Below are 14,506 nucleotides of genomic sequence, written 5' to 3' on the forward strand. Positions count from 1 at the left end.
GCCCCTTCATATAAGTCCAGCTTGCCTGTTCATATATGTGGTAAGACTTGTCATTTGCACTGTAGACATTGGCTGCGTCTCTAGGATTGCATTACCCTCTGCTTCTCCTTTCTCTCACCTGATTTTGAGACTGTGCCCTGCACACCCCACCTCCTGGGATCCTGTAGGCTTTTATTTGTCTTTTAACCTCTTGTGCATTCATTATTGGTAATGTATGCTCCATAAAAATACTCCTTTGCAGTGTCTCCAGTGTCTTGATCAGGAGCTAATACTTCCCATAGTAGGGCTCAATATATATTTGTAGAATGCATAAATAAATATTGGAACAATTGTAAAAAAAAAAAAAGAAGAAGAAGAAGAAGAAGAAGAAGAAAAGAAAAAAAAGAAAGAGGGAGTTCCGTTGTGGCGCAGTGGAAATTATTAACCATGAGGTTACAGGTTCGATCCCTGGCCTTGCTCAGTGGATTAAGGATCCCACGTTGCTGTGGCTGTGGTATAGGCCAGTGGCTACAGCTCCAATTTGAACCCAAGCCTGGGAGCTCCCATATGCCAAGGGTGTGGGCCTAAAAAGCAAAAAAAGAAAAGAAGAAAGACAGAAACAAGAACCGAACACTGTAGGGCAGCACCCCTGCTCTCAAAAGTCTTTTTAATTGCAGGAGTTCCTGTTGTGGCTCAGCGGGTTACAAACCCAACTAGTATCCATGAGGATGCAGGTTTGATCCCTGGCCTCACTCAGTGGGTTAAGGATTTGGCGTTGCTGTGAGTTACGGTATAGGTGGCAGATGCTACTCAGAATCCCACGTGACTGTGGTGTAGGTCGGCAGCTACAGTTCCAATTTGACCCCTAGCCTGGGAACTTCCATATGTCACAGGAATGGCTCTAAGTCTTTTTTTTTTTTTTTTTTTTTGTCTTTTTGCCATTTCTTGGGCCGCTCCTGCGGCATATGGAGGTTCCCAGGCTAGGGGTCTAATCGGAGCTGTAGCCACCGGCCTACGCCAGAGCCACAGCAACACGGGATCTGAGCCATGTCTGCGACCTGTACCACAGCTCACGGCAACACCGGATCCTTAACCCACTGAGCAAGGCCAGGGACCGAACCCGCAACCTCATGGTTCTTAGTCGGATTCGTTAACCACTGCGCCACGATGGGAACTCCAAAAAGTCATTTTAATTAAAACAGAAATACACCTGGATTTGGGGCTTTATTCCTTCCCCCTTGAGTGTTAGCTGGACTTAGTGACTTGCCTCCAAAAAATAATATGGAAAGGGAAAAATAGGAACTTTCCTGTGTGGTAACCTGGCAGTCACTGCCTTAACCAAGTGATTAGGTTGACCTCTTTAATGGGAAGTTATGTTGATAATATTTCTCTTGATGTGATGTGATGAGGAAAACACTTCACCCTGTGATATTCTCCCCCAAAACTAAAAACCCTTTTTGAGTCATGAGAAAGACATCAGATAAAAATTGAGGAGCAGTCCACAGAACTCTTTAAAACTATCAAGGTCCTGAAAATTAAAGTAAGACTGAGAAGCTATTGTAGATTAGAGGAAACTAGGAGACATGACATCTAAATGCAATGTGGTATCTTAGATCAGATCCTGAGACCAAAAAAGAACCTTTGCGAGGAAAACTGGTGAAATCCAAATAAAGCCTGGAGTTTAGTTAATAGTGATGTGCCAATAATATTAGTTTCTTAGTTTTGACAAATAAACTTGGGTTACATAAAATATTAACATTAGGGAAATTCGGTGGAAGCATATGGGAATTCTACACACTATCTTAGCAACTTTTCTGTACATCTAATTCAAAGTAAAACGCTTATTTAAAGCATAAAAGAACAATATATTCTTAGCGTAAAAAATTGAAACAAGTTGGAAGTAAAGCAAAAAGTAAAAGTTCCTCACCCCCTCTGCCTTTTTAATCCCTTAGAAATAATAACTATTAGGAGTTTGGTGTCTAGTATTCCACGTTCTTTTCCATGCCCAAGTAAAGATTTGTAATTTTGTATATTACAGAAATAGTTCTCTTAAAATTACACACCTGAGGCATATGGAGGTTCCCAGCCTAGGGGTCAAATCAGAGCTGCAGCTGCTGGCCTGCACCACAGCCCCAGCAATGCAGGATCCAAGCCGGGTCTGTTACCTACACCACAGCTCACAGCAACACTGGATCTTTAACCCACTGATGGAGGCCAGGGATCAAACCCGAATCCTCATGGATGCTAGTGGGATTATTGCTGAGCCATGATGGGAACTCTTACCTTGATTCTTTTTTTCATGTTACATTGTATCCTGTCTTTACATATATTTGATGTCAGTCTTTTTAATGGCTCTTCCACGGTGGGAAGTCATCCTAGTTCTTGTTTGGTTGTGACTGAATGGACGTTAGAACTAGTTTAAGCAAGAAGGAGAATTGAGCATAAGAGTAATAAGAGGGTATCTCAGGAAGCTCGTGAGAAAGAGGGACATCTGCAGCCAGGGCAGGACTCTCTCACCTCCTCTATTTGCAGGGCTCCTCTGTGTCTCTGTTAACACTTCCTATGACCTGACCAGCTGTCTTTGTCGGGTTCCCAGGGCAGAAGTGCAGCTTCTGGGAACGCCCCAGCCACCTCCCGAGCTTAATATCTTACATCCCTAGACTGGCTCTCTTTCTTCCAGTTTCAACAGTTTAGCGAAAGGCTCTGTTCGGCTGCTGTGGATCAGGAGAGGAGAACACATAAATCGATGACTTGTGGCCAGGAAAGCAGACTTGCTCTAACAAGAATCATGTTTCGGGAGTTCTCTTTCTGGCTCAGCAGTAACGAACCCGACTATTATCTGTGAGGACTCGGGTTCGATCCCTGGCCTTGCTCAGTGGGTTAAGGATCTGGTGTTGCTGTGAGCTGCACTGTAGGTCGCAGATGTGGCTTGGATCTGGTGTTGCTGCGGCTGTGGTGTAGGCTGGCACCTACAGCTCCGATTCAACCCCTAGCCTGGGAACTTCCAGATGCTGTGGGTGCAGCCCTAAAAAGCAACAACAACAAAAAGAATCATGTTTCAGGGTGTTTCAGGGGATGGAGAAGGCTAGGAGGCAAGGAAGGGTGATCTCAGAAAAGCAGCCATTCTGGGAAGACGGTGTTTTGGGAATAGGTGGTACATAGTTGATTCAAAATTCCATTATTAGATTATTTACTTCCCTTTTTATCTGTTACAAATAATGTTGCATCAGGTTACAAATAATGTTGCATCAGGTATCCATGTACACTCATCTTTATGAAGTATGTTAATATTTTTTGTAGAACAGAGTCCTAGAATGGAATTGCTGAGTCAGGGGATATCATGCATGCTGCCCAATAGATTTTAAAAAGGATTTCGGAGATCCCATCATGGGTCAGTGGTAATCGAATCCGACTAGTAACCGCGAAGATGAAGGTTCAATCCCTGGCCTCGCTCAGTGGGTTAAGGATCAGGTGTTGCCATGAGCTGTGGTGTAGGGTCGCAGACGTGGCTTAGATCCTACATTGCTGTGGCTGTGGTTGTGGCGTAGGCTGGCAGCTACAACTCTGATTCAACCCTTAGCCTGGGAACCTCCATATGCTGTGGGTATGGCCCCCAAAAGACAAAAGACCCCCCAAAAAAAAAAAAAAAGATTGCAACTTTCACACCTGCCAGCAGTGTATGAAGGTGCTGCTTCCCCGTGTCTCTCTAGGCTTTTAATTTTCACCAATGTGATTTATAAAAATATATATATTTTGACTTGCATTTTAAAAATTATGATTCATTATCATATTGGAACATATTTCTTATGCCGTTTGATTTTCTTTTTTGTGAGTTATTTGCCCTTTGTATATTTTTCTTTATGTATTGTGGATTTTTAACCTTTGTCTGTTAAATATGTTACAGATGTTTTCTCTCAGCCAGTGATTTGAATGGTGGCTCTGCTTGTACAAAAGCTTAACTTTTTAAGTAGTCTGCTTTTTTAGTCTTTTTCTTTATGTCTCCTGGGTAGTGTGTTGGGGTTTAGCAAATCCTTTCCAACATAAAATTATAGAAATAGCCTCATATTTTCTTTTTATAGTTTTAGTTTTCATTTTTAGATTTTTTTTTTTTTTTTTAGGTCCACACCTGTGGCATATGGAAGTTCTCAGGCTAGGGGTGGAATCAGAGCTACAGCTGCTGGCTTACACCACAGCCACAGCAGTGCAGGATCTGAGAGACGAGTCTGTGACCTATCCTGCAGCTCACAGCAATGCAGATCCTTAATCCACTGCACCACAAGGGAACTCCTACTTTAATTTTTTTTGTGTATGGTATATACGTAGATAATTGTCCCTGTGTCTTTAAATAATTCATCTTTTTTTGATTGGCAATACCATCTTATTGTTTGTTAAATTTCCATTAATTTGTGGTTCTGTTTCTTATTATTTGTTCCATTAACATGCATATCATTTATGCACCAGCATCATACTTTTCTCACTAGCTTAGCTTTGTAATATGTTTTGATCTTATGAGACCTATTTCAAAATTATCCTGCTTAATTTTGCATATTTCCTCATTTAGAATCGGTTGGTCAGTTTCTCCCCCACTGCCTTCCCCCACCCTCCCCTGGCCCACAGAGGGCTGGGCCCTGCAGACTGGATGTGGTGGGGGGGCGCCTGTGGGAATCTTAGGTTTTGGGCTTGGGTGACTGGGAAGGAGAGAGAAGGGAGAGGAAAGGGTAGGAGGGGCTGAAGGAAACCTCTCTGAGGCAAACAGCTAATGACAGACTATAGATAATAGTGAAAGAAAGAGGAATGACATGAAAAGTAATTATATGAGGATTTTTTTTTTTTTTTTGGTCTATTTAGGGCCACACTTGCAGCATATGGAGGTTCCCAGGCTAGGGGTTGAATCAGAGCTGTAGCTGCTGGCCTTCACCACAGCCACAAGATCCGAGCCACGTCTGTGACCTACACTGCAGCTCATGGGCAATGCTGGATCCTTAATCCATTGACTAAGACCAGGGATCGAACCTGCATCCTCATGGATGCTAGTCAAATTCGTTTCTGATGAACCATGACAGGAACTCCTAGATGAGATTTTTTTTTTAATATGAGATTTTCTTTCTTTTTTTTCCCCAGTTTATAATATGTTGTGTACTGGGTGCTTGGGAAAGCCCCATTGTTGAAAAATCTCTTCTGGGGACAACATTCTACCATTTGAAACTCATTTATTTAGGTCTTGAAGGCTTTTGGGTCTTTGAGACGCTTTTCAAAAGCTAGTATGCCTCCAGAGGCTGTGATTCCCCAGTGTCCTCTGAACAAAGGCCAGTGGACATGGACCAAACTTCCCTGGCCATCCTCCCACCACTTACCCTTCTCCTGCCCTCTTCCCATGTGGCACATATCACAGTGCAGCTACCTGGGGCCACAGCTATTCCTAGACATGTTGGTTTTTTTCACCCCTAAGGGACAACATTTTTGCTGTTCCCTATGTCTGGGGTATCTTTCCCCATCTCAGTCTGTCCTATGTAGTAGGTAGAATCACTTGTAGAGTATGCCTACCAAAAATATTTAGCCTGGATCCAATCATGAGAAGATGATCAAACAAATCCAGCTTTGGAGATATTTTACAAAACTGCTAGCCTAGAATCATCAAACTGTCAATGTCATGAAAGACCCTCCCTCCCCCAAAAGAAAAGGCAGGGTACTGTTCTGGATAAAGGAAACTAAAGAGACATGACAACCAAATATGAGTCATGATTCTTGACTGGAATCTTAAGGGGAAAAAACTCTAAATCTGTAAAGGATATTATTGGGATAATTGATGAAATTTGAATATGGACTATTAAATCATATTATTATCAATGTTAAATTTCTTGACTTGTGACAACAGTATCATGATGGTTTAGGAGAATTGTCTTGTCTTGTATTTTGAGCTATAGGCTGAAATATTTGTGTTTTGATGTCAGCAAAATATTTTCAAACGACTCAGCAAAGTGTGTGTGTGTGTGTGTGTGTGTGTGTGTGTGTGTATAAATTGGAACATGACAAACAGTTGGTGAATCTAGGTTGTGGCTATGTGGATGCTCATTATATTCTTCCCTCATTTTTTTTTTTTTTTTTTTTTTTGTCATTTAGGGCTGTACCCATGGCACATGGAAGTTCCCAGCCTAGGGGTAGAATCAGAGCTGCGGCTGCTGGCCTACATCATAGCCACAGCAATGCCAGATCTAAACGGGTTCTGCAACCTACACCATAGCTCACGGCAACGCTGGTTCCCAGACCCACTGATTGAGGCCAGAGATCGAACCCTTATTCTCATGGATACTAGTCGGATTCATTTCCACTGCGCTACAATGGGAACTCCCTCTTCCTTCAGCTTTTTTGCATGTTTAAACTCCTTCAAAATAAAAGTTTGGAGGAAAAATATCCTATATGTGTGATAGTCTGAGATCCAAGGCAGTCACCTCCTCCATGAAGCCCGTTCCTTGGCCCCAACCTGAAGGAATAGCTCCCTCTTCCATCCTCCCAGAGCATCACAGTTTTGCCTGTTTACATTGTCTGGCCCCTGCTGCTCTGGAGTGGAGCAAGCTGCAGACCTGTGTGTCCCCCTCTCTGGACTGTGAGCCCCTGGAAGGCAGTGACCACCGCAGAGACCTCAGGGGATGGAGAGGGTGAAAAGCAAGCTTTGCCATGTCCCAGCTTGGCCTGGGACCAACTTGCCCCCCTCTGGGCTGTGCCCCAGGCCCGTGAGTAAGGACCCTCCCTGCTCCTGTTGAGTCCTGCCCTCTCAGACAGAAAGAGGGACCAATTACAGAATAGAAGAGCTATTTCTTTCTTTCTTTTTTAGGGCTGAAGGTGAGGCATATGGACCTTCCCAGGCTAGGGGTCTAATTGGAGCTGTAGCCTCTGACCTACGCCATAGCCACAGCAACTCAGGATCCAAGCTGCCTCTGTGACCTGCGCTACAGCTTGGGGTGATGCCTGATCCTTAACGCACTGAGTAAGGCCAGGGATTGAACCCACATCCTCATGGATACTAGTACTGCTGAACCACAATGGGAACTCCTAGAAGGACCTATTTCTTTTCTTTTCTTTTTTTATTTTTATTTTATTTTATTTTATTATTATTATTTTTTGTCTTTTTTGTTGTTGCTATTTCTTGGGCCGCTCCCGCGGCATACGGAGGTTCCCAGGCTAGGGGTCGAATCGGAGCTGTAGCCACCGGCCTATGCCAGAGCCACAGCAACGCGGGATCCGAGCCGCGTCTGCAACCTACACCACAGTTCACGGCAACGCGGGATCATTAACCCACTGAGCAAGGGCAGGGACCGAACCCGCAACCTCATGGTTCCTAGTCAGATTCGTTAACCACTGCGCCACGACGGGAACTCCCTCTTTTCTTTTTTTAAATGAGAGTTGCAACGTTTATTTCAGGTTCTCTCAGTTTTTTTTGTTTGTTTGTTTTTTGTTTTGTTTTTCTTTCTTGCCACACAGGCAGTATGTGGGAATTCCTGGGCCAGGGATTAAACCTACACTGCACAGCAACAACCAGAGCCACAGCGGTGAGAACGCAGGAGCCTCAACCTGCTAGGCCATCAGAGAACTCCCTAGAAGAATCTATTTCAATGCCGTATTAGGGTCCAATCAGGGAAGCAGACTACTCTGAGTGGGTCTATTAGTCAGTGTTGTCCTGAGGAATAAATCAACAGCTTATATGGATGGAAAGAGAGAGACGGAGACTGATTTTAAGGAATAGTTCACACATTTGCGGAGGCTTGACCTGGAGTCCAAAATCTAGGTTAGGCTGGCAAGGTACAGACCCAGGGAAAGAGGTCTGTACCTTGTGTACCAAGGTCTGTACCTTGTATCAAGTCCGGAGGTGGTCGGCCAGCAGAATGCCTTCTCCTTCTGGGGAGGTCAGTCTTTCTCTATGGACACCTTTCTTTGGTTGGCTGAGGCCCATCCACATTATGGAGGGTAATTTGCTTTACTCGAAGTCCACCAATTTAAGTGTTAATCTCGTTCAAAACAACTTCATAGAGACATTCAGGATAATGTTTGACCAAATATCTGGGCAATTTGGCCTAGCAAAGTTGACACATAAAATTAACCGTCATAGTTCACCCCTTGTCAACTTGGCACCCGTACACATCTCCTTCAACCATATTTATTCTCCCCATAAAGGCAATAACAAGGTCGTAATTCGACCTACAGATACAACTATCCTGTATACAACTAGCAATGCACTAACCCTTTCCCCGAAAGAGGATGCAAAGGATTCCAGGTGTATATGGCTTGTGACTTGCCTAGAGAGAATCCTTTGAGCCACTATTGCTGAAGAAGACTTGCCACAGCTGGTCAAGGTGAGAGAATGCTGAGCGTGAGGACTATTAGCAGAAGGAAAGCCTTCAAGACTTGGGAAGAGCCTGGTGTGAGGGAGGGGTTTGGAGAGGAACAAATAGGCCTTTGGGTGATGTTCACTCTTCTCCTTGATATCCCATAATTTAAACGCTGTGATGTGACCTTAGCAATAGTATGGCATATGATGTAGAGTCAAAGCATCTTATGTTACATGTTAAGAGGAGAAGAGAGAAAAGAAAGACATCACCCACCTTTATAAAAAATAAGGAAGAAATTCTCAAGACAGTTACAGTCCTTGTTCTGTAACTGGTCACATGGTTGTAGCTGGTATTTCTTTCTTCCTTTCTTTTTCTTTTTTTTTTTTTCTTTTTTTTGTATTTTTTTGCCATTTCTTGGGCCGCTCCCACAGCATATGGAGGTTCCCAGGCTAGGGGTCGAATCGGAGCTGTAGCTGCCAGCCTACGCCAGAGCCACAGCGACACCAGATCTGAGCTGCGTCTGCAGCCTACACCACAGCTCACGGCAACTCCGGATCCTTAACCCGCTGAGCAAGTCCAGGGATCGAACCTGCAACCTTATGGTTCTTAGTCGGATTCGTTAACCACTGTGCCAGGACCGGAACTCCCAGTAGCTGGTATTTCTAATTACATTTTTCCACTGCCCGTTCCATCTTCCCTTTGCCCGCAGCAGTTCGTGGTTCTTTACCTGGTGGGGTGACCCAAACCTTCATTTAGGAAGGCTCTAGACCATTAGTTGTGCTGCCTGAATTCAGCTGTTGTAATTTTCCACTGACTTGAGTCACAGGGTCTGGTAATACTAAGGGATGCTCTCAAGGGGTCTTCTGGATTCCAGACAGTGCTCTTCCTCACCTTCACTGGGAGGTTTCAGGGGTGGGTATGTTTTGGTCCCATTTTCTTGCAGCTGACCCTGTCCAAAACCATCTCACAATCTTGATCGGGTCCAGATTCTGGGTCATGCTCAGGGCAATCTCTGGATATTTCTTACTCTGTTTAGGTCTGTTCCTAAGCTCATGTATGCCCACACATGCCTGGCAGGGAGAGCTGCCCTTTGGCATCTTTTTTTTTTTCAATGTATCCCTAAGCAACAGCACCTACCTTGACCCTCTGCTTGAAGGAGGGCCAAACTCACAGACATTTTAAGCTTAAAACAAACAGTTGTAAAGCTGAACTTTACCTGTTCAATGACCAGCACACAAACATCCAGAACTCTAAATATTGTATTTTATCATTAGTTGGCCTTGCTTATCATATGAATGTGAGAATTTCCCTTCCCAGCTAAAGACAAGCATTAAAATTATACACATAAAGCCTGGAAGACGTTTTCAGGGGTGTCTGTTACACCCTATCAACTGAGAGTTAAGAGGCTTCCAGGTGGGAGTTCCCATTGTGACTCAGTGAGTTAAGAACCTGACATAGTCTCCCTAAGGATGCAGGTTCAATACCTGGCTCAGTAGGTTAAGGATCTGATGTTGCCACAAGCTGCAGGAACTTCCATATGCTGCAGGTGTGGCCCTAAAAAGAAAAAAAAAAAAAGAGGATTCCAGGTGTATATGGCTTGTGACTTGCCTAGAGAGAATCCTTTGAGCCACTATTGCTGAAGAAGACTTGCCACAGCTGGTCAAGGTGAGAGAATGCTGAGCGTGAGGACTATTAGCAGAAGGAAAGCCTTCAAGGCTTGGGAAGAGCCTGGTGTGAGGGAGGGGTTTGGAGAGGAACAAATAGGCCTTTGGAAAGAGGTACTAACAACCCAAAATGGGAGGCAACAACTTTGTAATTTGATTTCCCTTTTAAAATAGTCAGCTCTGGGGAGTTCCCATTGTGGTGCAGCAGAAACAAATCCAACTAGGAACCGTGACATTGCCAATTCGATCCCTGGCCTTGCTCAGTGGGTTAAGGATCTGGCATTGCCATGGACTGCGGTGTAGGTCACAGACATGGCTCGCATCTGGCGTTGCTGGGGCTGTGGTGTAGGCCAGCGGCCACAGCTCCGATTAGACCCCTAGCCCGGCAACTTCTACATGCTGTGGGTGTGGCCCTAAAAAGACAAATAAAATAAAATAAAATAGCTCTGTCCCTGGAAGCAATAACATAAAATATAAATAATACGTATTCATTGGGAAAAATGAAAAGATTAATTGAAATAAGCATATGTTGTTTTAAAAAAAATTTTGTTGGAGTATAGTTGACTTACAGTGTGTTAGTTTCAGGTGTCCAGCAAAGTGAATCAGTTATATGTATACATATATCCATTCTTTTTCAAATTTTTTTCATGTAGGTGATTAGAGTATTGAGTAGATTTCCCTGTGCTATACAGTAGGACCTTGTTACTTACCTATTTTATATACAGTAGGATATATATTAAGCATATAGTTTTGCATCCTGGTTTTTAAAACAGTTTATTGTAACATATTAACTATTCCTTGAAAAATAGAATTTGTAGTTCAGAATTAAGTCAGATTTCAGGGTTGAGGATTTTGTCCCATATTTTTGTCTTTCAAAGTTCTTATTGTCAATTAGGACCTATAATTACGTTTCCTAGTTGAGGGCATCAGACCTTGGCATGGGTATTGAAAGGAATTTCAGTATAACAGAGCAATTCCAGCTTCTGTTCAGATTACTCACAGAAACAATGCTCAACTGGTTATAAAATAATTCTGTTGTCCAAATAGCCTTATAAACTGGGATTTTCATCATTTTTTTTTTTTTCCAGAGTAGCAACCTTAGGACAGTTGGTAGTCTTTGGAGTGGACAAACTTGCATGGGATCTGTCTCTGCCATTTCCCAGCCTTGTTGCTGTGGGCAATTATTTGACCTCGCTAGGCCTCAACTTCCTCAGGTGGAAAATGGGTATAATCTTTAGTCACTTTTAGGATTGCAGCAGAGATTAAGTGAAATAATGCACATAAGGCACTTGGCATGGTATCTGGTACACAGTGAACGGTCATTAACTAAGTCGTATTACTGAAGACAGGGACCCTGCCCTGGGTTAGCACTGCTTTCCCAGCACAAAGTGCAATGCCTGGGATCTAAGGGCTAGATCGAGCTAAGCGGCAGGAAGGAAGGTGTTTCATGCGGTTCTGTAGCTTGGGGTGGATGGGCAGAGGTCGGGATGCAGATATTTTAATTTCCCTATACTTTACCCTTTCAAAGATACCAGTTATCTCAGAAGAACTTTGGTTAAATTTCCAAACTGCCCCTTCCGCCCGCAATATACACACACAAAAAGAAACAACACATACACACGCACAACTCTGTGGCTTAAACAATCATTTTAATTAAATACATTAGAGTCAAGAGACAGAAAGGGAGTGGGGATGTGGATTCCTGCTACACCCCTCTTTCTCCCCCATAAGGTCCAAGCCTTTGTTTTACTTGCTCATTCACTGCAGGGAGAATTTGGGGCCCTCCAATGCTCATCCATGGGCAGAATTCAGTGTCATAGTCACTACAGGCTCCAGGGCTCTTCAGTACACTAGATTCTGAGTTAGCACAGCTTTGTTTAAAATAATACATTGGGCTTTTTCTTTCCTTCACTATCAATTATTGAAAAAGCTACCTGACACTTCTAAAATTTTGCTGATTAAGAGTATGATTTTTAGCTAAAAAAAAAAAATTTTTTTTTTAAAGAAAATTCAGTTGCATCAAACAGAAGCCCTGAGGGGTTTGGGATAGTAAATGGTGTTGTAAGCCTCTAGAACTTAGCACAGCACTTGTGGACTCCTGGAGGGCTTCCAGGTGGCTGGCTAAGGGATTTAACCTGCACCACCTGGCATTCGACAATGCGGGAGGCAGAGAACAGCAGGGTCATTCTGATAGGAATGGAGTAGGCACAGGTAGTTGTAGAAGTCCTGATATAGGACCATAGTTAAAGAGAGAAACTTAGGGAACGTTGGGAGATCACTGTAAACTAATAACTGCTCAGGAAAGCCATCAGCACAAGGCAGGCTTGCTCGGCTATTGGAGGCGTGATGGGATCAGGCCTGCTTTCAGATTCAGACCAAGGGCAAGAATTTGAGGACCACCCTTCTGCTGATTTGAATACACACCTCACCGGATACCAAGGAGGAGCTACTGCTGCAAGAAAGAGGAAGAGGCGGTCTTCCCCCACTCCCCACCCCCACTCCCCTTGGATGATGAAAGTGTAGCCCACCGGATCCTCGGGGCAGAGTCTCCTTTCTTGTCCGCTTGCCTCTCTCGCAAGTGTCCTATCCTAATAAATCTATTTCTTGCCAATCACTTTGTCTCTCTCTGAAATCCTTCTGCGTGGAGGCATAAAGAACCTGAACTTTGGTAAGTCCAGACATCGGGTGAGTGCTAATTTAAAATGTAGGTTTCAAGTCCATCTGTGTTCTGGCCAGGTTCAGGCTGTTAATATTGTCAGTTTCAACTCAGAGATGCGGCAGGGCCAGTTCTAGCAGGGGAGGGCTGGGGCCTAGGAGGATGATTGGCTTGAGCTGAGATTCAAGGAGGTAGTTAGGAGCTGACATAGGGACAGGAGCAAACCTTGTGTCTCTCTGGGGAGGGGGTGTCTTTTGAGGGTTTCTTTCCAATGGAGAGTCTTTTAGGATGCCACCCTCCTCCAAAACTTGTCCTGAAGCCTCACCAGAACCCCCACTACACTTACATGTCTCTCTTTTAGCAGACTTACAGGGCTTCTAATAGTTCCTTTAGCTTAAGTACATGTCTCATTTCCCTTCTTAGGCTGACTAAGGGCTCTTTCTCCCCAAACCTAGCTCGGTAATTTGCAGCAGCACCCTCTTGACATGGAAATGAGATGAAATGTGCTAGGTGCCAAAGACCCTGTCCTGAGACCTTGTATCTGGGCAGAGGAACTGTTTTACAGGGGAGGCAGGGGGAGGGGAGGGCAGGAAGGAGACATTATCTTGGCACATGCTATGTTGGCAGTGACCTGGGTTACACAGTCTCTGCTTCCTCGTTCAACCCCACTCCAGAGTTTCTCTAGTTTCAAGTTAGCAGCCAATAGGATCTCTACTATAAAGTTGAAGAATAGGGTTAAAAGGGGACATCCTTATCTTGCATGATATTGAAAAATTTCCCTAGTGTAGTATGTTTTGTATTTACATAGAGTTATAACTTGGAAAATTCTGTCATCTATAATGCCTTCAATTTATGAATTTCTGGAGTTCCCATGGTGGCTCAGTGGGAATGAATCTGACTAGTATCCATGAGGATGCAGGTTTGATCCCTGGCCTCGCTCAGTGGGTTGGGGATTCAATGTTGCTGTGAGCTGTGGTGTAAGTCCCAGACAAGGCTTGGATCCTGCATAGCTGTGGCTGTGGCCTAGGCCGGCGGCTGCAGCTCCAATTGAACCCTTAACCTGGCAACCTCCATATGCGGGTGTAGCCCTAAAAAATAATTTATGAATTTCCAAAAATGCTGAATTATTGCTGGAAGTAAACTGAATGTAAAGTGCATTCTCATGTGCTAACAGGCATTTCCTCCAACAGCTTTTCTAGAGAGTAAATACATGAATAAACCTGAAAAAAAAAAAAAAAGTTGGCAGCCAAGACCCACCTTGGAAGGAGGGAAAAGGTTTAAGGTGGGGCTGAGAATTGTTGTGTCCAACCCTAACCTAGACCCAGCCCTTCAGCTGGCCCCGTTCTCCTGCGAGTCTCTGATACTTCCTGCCTGCGTCTGAGAGCTTATTAATGGTACCCTAGAGGGTGGGGCAACTGGAGAATAAAAAGTGCAAAAGCTCAAACAAATGGATTGCTCATTAGCAGACTTGGGATAAGTCTGCTGAGAATGACCCTGAAAGGTGGGCCGAGAGGCTTCTTTTGAGATAACCATTGGCTTAGTCTGGGTTCCCCCCCAAGAAACAGACTCTGAGCAAGAACTTGTGTAGAGGTACTTTATTTTGGGAACAAATCCCAAGGAATAGGAGTGGAGGACTGGAAAGGGTCAAACAGTTAAGGAAGTCTTGGGTGGAGAATCGGACGTGACTTGCTAGGCGCCACCAAAACTCTAATCAGACTTACAATCTAGAAGGCTGATCCCTCCCCCAACAAGGAGCTGCCTTGGAGACTGGTTAAATAGTCATTTGTCATGGGATGTTTCTTTACAACTTCCCTCTACCCCCTGCCCCAAACCTTAACCAATATTCCTAAGGAGATTGCCTCCCCCCTAACCCTTGAATATTG

At 44.1% G+C, this 14,506-nt stretch overlaps 1 protein-coding gene across 1 annotated transcript in view; it reads left to right on the plus strand.

Annotated features, from left to right (window-relative positions):
- Window positions 12,488-14,506, plus strand: part of BDH1 (3-hydroxybutyrate dehydrogenase 1) — a 44,900-nt gene continuing 42,881 nt past the window's right edge. The window contains exon 1 of the mRNA XM_021070089.1: window positions 12,488-12,635. The gene's annotated coding sequence lies outside the window, so the exon portion shown is untranslated. The remainder of the gene's footprint in view (window positions 12,636-14,506) is intronic.

The sequence above is a fragment of the Sus scrofa genome, chromosome 13 (genome assembly GCF_000003025.6).
Source record: "Sus scrofa isolate TJ Tabasco breed Duroc chromosome 13, Sscrofa11.1, whole genome shotgun sequence".
Taxonomy (NCBI): domain Eukaryota; kingdom Metazoa; phylum Chordata; class Mammalia; order Artiodactyla; family Suidae; genus Sus; species Sus scrofa.